The following is an 8,227-nucleotide window of genomic DNA, read 5'->3' on the forward strand; positions in this document are numbered from 1 at the left end:
GTCTGACAGCAGCAGGAAGGATGTGTGGTATCTCTCCTTCACTGCACGTTTGGAAAACAAGAGAGATTCGGATTACAGGTGTTTAATGGGCATCATACAAACACCTTCTATGACAATAACAAACCTGACTCTTTACTTCTTGATCAGGGTTATACACACACACACACACACACACAGTAGAAAACTCCCTGCGGGACTGATGAGCTTACGTTACTCCTTAGACTCACGCATCTGTGCACATGCGCAGCTTCACCATTTCTTTTGTAGTTTGCTGCGGACACGAGCACAGCTGCTCCTAAATTTGCACGTTACTTGTGTAAATCTTCTGTTGTGTTGCCGTGTGCGTTATTGAGAACGTAAGTGCGCAATTTTATGTTCATGTTAGTGAGTGAGCATGTATTTTTGTTGTGTAAGTCAATTCAATTCAATTTTATTTATATTATCCATTCATAACAAGAGTTATCTCAAGACACTTTACAGGTAGAGTAGGTCTAGACCACACTCTATAATTTACAAGGACCCAACAGTTCTAGTAGTCTCCTCCAGAGCAAGCAACAGTGCGACAGTGGCGAGGAGAAACTCCCTTTTAGGAAGAAACCTCGGACAGACCCAGAATCTTGGTAGGCGGTGTCTGACAACCGGTTGGGGTTAGAATGAAAAGTCACAATAAATAGTAGTTTGTAGTAGTTCTTTGTAGAGGTTTGTGGCATAGCAGGCCACTGTGCGGCATTACAAGGCACAGCAGGACGTAGCAGGGCACCGCAGAGCGTGTAGCGGGACCATGGCGACAGCTGCAAACAGGATTTTGGAGCCTCCCTGATCCAAGGAAACATGCTGGGCACAAAAGGACATAAGGACTCCGGGGAATGACTCCCCAGAGGTAGGTTAGTAACAAGCATATCTGGGACATTTTATTATATTATGAATTATGTGATAGATAAATCTGACAACTATGACAAGAATCAGGTGGGCCGGGTTAGGCGGACGCTGCGATTCCTCACTCCCTACCTATATTCAATTCAATTTTATTTATATACAGTGCTACATCACAACAGCAGTTATCTCTTTGCGCATTTCATTCATGAGCAGGTATAGGCCGTACTCTGTGATGTTATTTACAGAAACCCAACAGTTCCCACCAAGAGCAAGTACTAGGCTAGGAGTTAGTAACATGCATTAATGGAATGAGGTTGCGTACAGATGGAGAGAGGGAGGAAGAGAGAGGTGCTCAGTGCATCATGGGAAGTCCTCCCAGCAGTCTAGGCCTATAGCGGCATGACTAAGGGATGGTTCAGGACTCTCCTGAGCCAGCCCTAACTATGAGCTTTATCAAAGAGGAAAGTCTTAAGCCTTCTCTTAAATGTGGAGACAGTGTCTGCCTCCCGAACCCAAACTGAACCTGGTTCCACAGGAGAGGAGCCTGATAGCTGAACGCTCTGGCTCCCGTTCTACTTTTGGAGACTCTAGGAACCACAAGTAACCCTGCATTCAGGGAGCGCAGTGCTCTGGTGGGGTAGTAAGGTACTATGAGCTCTTTAAGATGAGAAGGTGCCTGACCATGAAGAGCTTTGTAGGTGAGAAGAAGGATTTTAAATTCTATTCTGGATTTTACAAGAAGCCAATGCAGAGAAGCTAAAACGGAGAGATGTGATCTCTTTTCCTGGTTCTGTCAGAACACGTGCTGCGACATTCTGCATCAGCTGAAGCATCTTTATGGACTTTTTTGAGCAGCCTGATAATAGAGAATTGCAGTGATCCAGCCTAGAGGTAACAAATGCATGGACTAGTTTTTCCTGCATCATTTTTAGACAGGATATTCACGATTTTTGCAATATTATGTGGGTGAAAAAAGGCGGTCCTTGAAATTTGCTTTATGTCAGAATTAAACGACATGTCCTGATCAAAGATAACTCCAAGATTCCTCACAGTAGCAACATGACAGTATTTTTCTTATCATAGTTCAGGATAGCATGCTAATGTGTACTGTAATACTGAGAACGTGCTGCAGACTGCAGCCTACTCTTCAGAAACAATAGTTGATACTTCATTAATGGATGCATGTTAGTACAGCGTTCTACATGTGTTAATTACAATGGTGCTGAGGATTAGTTCAGCTGTTGCACTCCCGATGGTGTTGCTGGTTTGTTTGTTGAAGCGCATTTCACCGCGTCATTCACGTGCTGCTGTTATGTTCATTTATGGTCTTAGCGCGCCATCTAGTGGCCAATAGATGTAACTACACAATGAATCCTGTATGCATTATTATGTTGGACTGTGTTGATTTCCATTACTATCCAGTATTGCCTAGTTGTTTGCACAGCAACTATTTATTACCTAGCAATTATGAATATTGCAGAGTGAGATGCTTATTGTTCTTTATTTGTATATATGTGAATTCATTATGTACATTTTATATTTATATATTCTGTATTCTGTATACACAAACTCTGCGAGCAAATGCAAGCAACAAGCGCTGTATTCAGTGCTGGATCTGGATGACAATAAATCTGTTGAACCAAAACCAAGGGTTGTAGGAACTCTCTTACTGGAGCACATAGCCAGCTCGGGGTAACGCCAGTGATAACGTACACGGACTTCACACACACACACACACACACACACACACAACTATTATTGTGGTATGATGTTCTTCATTGGTGCATTGCCTTCTCTGACAACTCCTGCCCACGTCTTCTGATCTTCCACTATACATCATGCCAACATAAAAACAGACATACTATGTGAAAGCTATCAAAAAATAATGCTTTTTTTTTGTGAGGATACAGTATTTTTAGTATTGGAACCTATTGTTTTGCAATGAACACGGTGTATTCCTGACATTTTGTAGGAGATTGTGGATCCCCACTAACAGGGAACGTTTAGGGAACGTTAGTTTATGGTTCTCTTAAGGTTAGTTCGAACCAAACCAAAAACGTTTAGGGAATCCCATAATCCCTCTGGGTTATAACGTTCAACCAGTGGCGGCTCCAGAGACTTTCTGTTGCAGGTGCTATGGGGATACTCAACACTTCAGAGAAGGTGTTTTGAATTTTGGGGCGTTTCATTATGGATTATATGTAGCTTATATATACACTCGTACACGCCCACATTAATTATAGCCTACTTGTTCCGCTCTATAAGCATATGTGTGTGTATTCATCACAAGGGCTATACCACATACATAACCTGGCCAATGTAAACCTCTGAAAAATAATATTTCACACAATTCTGTCATGTGTGATTGAGTGCAAAGGCATCGATGATGTTGTTGCAGTCGCAGGAAGTGTCAGGGCTATGCATATTAACTTGTACACATACAGTACATTCCAAGATAGGAGAAAAAAAACCGCAGCGCTAAGGTCCTAAAGCTGGGACGGTGGCTCTGCAAAATGGTCTCAGGAAGAAACTTGTTTTGGTGGAACATTTCCACCCTGCAAAACGCCACATACCACATTAGCTGAAGTACAGTAACGTGAGCTGTCTAAATTAGCTGATACATGGTGGCAACTTGCTTTTATCATTGTATCGCTGTGTGTATTCTGTCCATAACAAATCCCTGCTAATCGGTCCCAAAACGTTCCAGTTAGATAGTCAATGCCATAGACGTATTGTTAGTAAATCTTTACAATCATCCCCCAAACAAACCAAACAGGCCTGCCTTATTGCCCTATTCACATTTTCTTCAAAACTTGCATTTTTCAGCATGTAGCTTCCTAGCTCTTATTGTCTGGCTGTTGTTTAATGAAGCAAAGGAGTTAAAGAATGGCAACAAAAGGAAATCGGAAGGTGAGGGACATCCTGCGGAACATCCGGGGAAATTAATCGTTGATTCAGATTAGTAAAAGATAAACAGTATAACAAACAATATGTGGAATTCGTTTAAAAATAAACAAAAGTGTTCACATTATGAAATAAAGTGTTGATTTGGATGTGTGAAGAGCCTATTTAGTAATATTTATTAAGTAATTTTTCAAATAAAACACGAACACAAATGCATGCTTAAGAGATACTTACTATGGTTCGTCATTTGTTCGTGCAGCTGCCTTGGCACACTGTAGTCATGCCACATACCGCTTTTCAATTTTTTCTACGGACCTTTCATCGCTTGATTTGACCGCTCCTGCAGCGCTCAGCATCCTTCCGTGGCAGGTGTCCTTCCCTTGGACAGAGTTGCACCCCTAGTGACATGTTGATAGACACACTCGCCAACCAATAGGAAACGCCCCTTGCCTCATTTTTTAGAACATCGGCATGTGATTGGTTGCTAAGGGCGGGGCCCTGTCATCCCCGGCAGTAGTGCTGTCAGCCGGGGCGGCACGACTCCCGGAGGAGAGAGACGAGACGGATTGATGAAAACAAGGCACTAAATCACATAAACAAAGAATCCGTGCCAGAAAATGATCCTGTAGTCGCCAAAGTTGACGCAAAAAGGTACGGTTCAATTAAATGTCTCATTAGTGCTGTGTCTGGTGGTGTTTAACGGTGCTGTGTTGACTACAAAGACAACCGAGCAAGGTCTTGATATTACGATATAAGTAACGCTACCACAGAGGCTTGTACTAGCCCGTTGGCTACCGAGCTAGCTACAGGCATAGCTGGTTATATATTCATTAGCTAGCGAATATAAAATAAAACGTGATTAACCAAAACACGTTTCCACGTTTCCTTGGTTGCACAGCAATGCTGCGTTGCTTTGTGAGGCAGGTTAGCTAAGCAACAGTCTTTATGTTAACAGCGACGGCGATAAAATACACACTTCGTGATGGCGGTGAAAGAAAATACGCTACACTGCATGTTAGCTACTAGCTAGGTAGCTTACATTAATGATATGCCAGCCAAGTCACCATTGCTGGTCGCTAACGAATACAGTTTGGGGGCATACATACAATAGATGTTACATTTCGTAGTGTAGCTAACGGTAACGTAACTAAGACATGACTGTCTGATACCATGTCTGAGCCTTTGGACCACTCACTAATGTTTTTCCTCATTGTAGAGATTATTACATAGTTCTGGGTTGTAGATTGAAACACAGCCTTCAAATTGGTCATGGTCCAGTGGCGTGCATCATCCCGCATGAGAAGCTGGGCAGTGCACTTGATTATTCTGCTGCTGAGATGTTTAGGAGTCAGCTTGAATATTTTGTGAAAGAAAAGCCATTGTTACAACATGTATTATTCACACACAGTCATATACAGCCACATAGACACTACCAAGTCTGAATTTCTTGTCATCTGGACAAAACTAGAATCATACATTGATTTGTATATTTTGTGTATTGTGTATTGCACTGTGATGTAAACCCACACTCTAATTGGTTGTGAAGTTAATTAGTAGTTCACTAACAAAACCACATCATTGTTCAGTATAAAAGTAGTTTTATTTGGAAAGGTCATGTTTGGTGGAACGATTAGGGTTGAGGAAAGAGATGAAAAAGGGGTCGAACAGGGTCGTGGTGTGGCTTGAACGTCTGGTGACCTGGGTGTCAAGACTCAGGGTGGGGGTACGCCTTGATGAGCTTCTGGCTTCATAATCATCGGTGTTATGGTTCAGGATCTTCTTGTTGTAAGGCAATGGTGTTAACCGCTGAGCTGCCGTGGTGCCCTATGAGGGGAGAGAAGAGTAGAAAAGGGTTTGGGGGGAGGGTTGTGAGAACCGAGACGAACCGGAGAGAGAGGGTTAGACAAACTGTATATAGGACTGGACAGGTGTTTGTATAAGTAAGTCACAGGTGGGTCAACTAGTGAGACACAGGCAATTTAAATCAGTGGGAGAGAGAAATATGGTCTTGTTCCTGATCCTGTTATAATATCTCCATGTATCAGGATGATCATACCTTTCCCCCTGCCTAATTCTCTTCTCTTCATGCTCCTATTTTAATCCCATTCCTCACACTCCCTCCCCTCTTTCCTTAATCATTACCCTCTCCATCTCTCCAGCTGTTTTGCTCAGCCAGTCGGCAACAACGACCCAGTTATCTCCATTGTTCTGTGTCTGGACTACAAGTAACCCACACAGACAGCATGTCATGTGTGTCACAGCGCTGTGCTTCTGTGACGTTTCCCCCACTGCTACATATCTGTCCTTAATTTACAGTGTAGGGTTATGGAATAGCTCTCCTCTTCATTCTTGATTCTAGCATTTGCTTTGAACAGAAGCGGTGTTTTTTTACCACTCTGTTTTTACACTGCTGTTGTAAAGGTCTATTCTTTATGGTGTTGCCTTGCCCACTGTATTACCGATTTAGCATTACTGGGAGGTCATATAGTTGCAATGAATGTTTTGCTCTGAAAAATCATTCATTTACATTAAGAGAATATGTTACAGATCCATCGTTGCATTTCAAGTGTTGCTTACAGTAATTTAGCCTGAATGTATCGTGAGCTAAACCGGGTAACCTTATCAATCAATCAATCAAACTTTATTTCTAAAGCACATTTAAAACAACCATGTTGACCAAAGTGCAGTACATTGACATGAAACAATAAGTAGACAGAATACAACACCAGCTTAGTAAGAAGCCTAAGTTGAAAGAAACTTGCTTTCACAACAGGATTGATCTGCTTCTCCATTTTAAAATCACAATCCATTTTTACTCCCAGGTTTGTTACAACAGACTTAACATAAGGTTGCAAAATGCCCAGGTCTATTTGTGAGACATCAGAGGTGCCACTGGGTCTAAAAACCATGGCCTTTGTTTTACTCTTGTTAAAGTTTAAAAATGTAAGGACATTCAGGCTTTAATATCATTAAAACAGTTAACTAGTCTTGTTAAATAACTATCATCATTTCTTTTGATGGGCAGGTAGATTTACAAATCATCTGCATAGAGATGGAAGCTGATGTTATGTCTTTTTAAGATACATCCAAGGGGAAGCAGATATAGTGAAAAAAGAATTGGCCCGAGAATCGAACCCTGGGGAACTCCACATGTGAGGGACACAGAAGGTGAAATAGAGCCACCAAAACTAACTCTAAAATCTCTATCTGACAATATGACCTAAAGCATTCTAAGGCAGTGCCCTTAATCCCCATGTCATGCTCGAGGCGAGAAATAAGGAGACTATGGTCAACCGTGTCAAATGCTGCTGTAAAATCTAAAAGCATAAAAATTACATAATCTCCAGAGTCAGTTGAGATTAAAAGATCATTAAAAACTCTTAAAAGTGCAGATTCAGTGCTATGAAATGTCCTAAATCCAGATTGGAACACCTTAAGAACACCATGTGAATCTAAAAAGGACTGCCACTGTAAAAGAATTGCCTTCTCTAAATTCTTTGAGACAAAAGGGAGTTTAGAGATAGGGCAATAGTTTGAAAGTGCAGATGTGTCTAAATTTGATTTTTTTGATGAGTGGCTGCACCACTGCTTGTTTAAAATAGGCTGGTACAGAACCAGAAGTAAGGTTGCTATTTATAATTTCTTGGATGTTAGGTCCAATAGTGTTTCACACCTTTTTAAAAAGGCAAGGTGAGACAATGTCAGTGGGACAAACTAAAGGTTTCAAATGTGTAACAATATTTTTGAGAGTAGAGATGGATACAGACTCAAATCGGTTGAAAACAGCCGCACACTCTATGGAAAAAGAGGGGTTGAAAGCAGGAAGTGAGATGCTTGCTCTAATTGCGGCAGTCTTATCCACCAAAAAAATTGAGATATTTTTCACAGGCCTCAGAAGATTCTACATAATAGACGGATTGGGGAGTATTAAGAACGGAGTTAAATGTTTTAAAAGAACATGAAATTTGTGGCAATTATTTTAAATAAAATCTGAGAGATACTTGGTCTTCTCAGCTTTAACAGTTCTCTGATAATTGTGCAAACTTTCTCTAAGTATGTCATAAGAAACCTGCAGATGATCTTTTTTCCATTTGCGCTTAGCTTTTCTAGCAGCGCGAGTTATCACTGCCACTGTGTCATGAGCCAAAGCATTTAGAGTTTGTTTTAGCAACCAACGTAATAATGACTTTGATTAATATAGTGCATTTCATATAACCCAAGGACTCTTTACACAAGGGAAAAGAGAATAGTAGGCCAACACAAACACGGACTGAAAATAAATAAAAACCGGGCGAAATGGAAGGGGGATGTAATTTTTAATTTTGGTTGCTGACGTACAAGTTATTTTATGAATGAAATAGATATATTACATGCCTGAGGGCTAATTCAGAGCCAGTTTTGAATTATTATTTTAAATTTATGTATACTGTTAATTGATCCCCAGTGG

The sequence above is a fragment of the Etheostoma spectabile genome, chromosome 13 (assembly GCF_008692095.1).
Source record: "Etheostoma spectabile isolate EspeVRDwgs_2016 chromosome 13, UIUC_Espe_1.0, whole genome shotgun sequence".
NCBI classification, from domain to species: domain Eukaryota; kingdom Metazoa; phylum Chordata; class Actinopteri; order Perciformes; family Percidae; genus Etheostoma; species Etheostoma spectabile.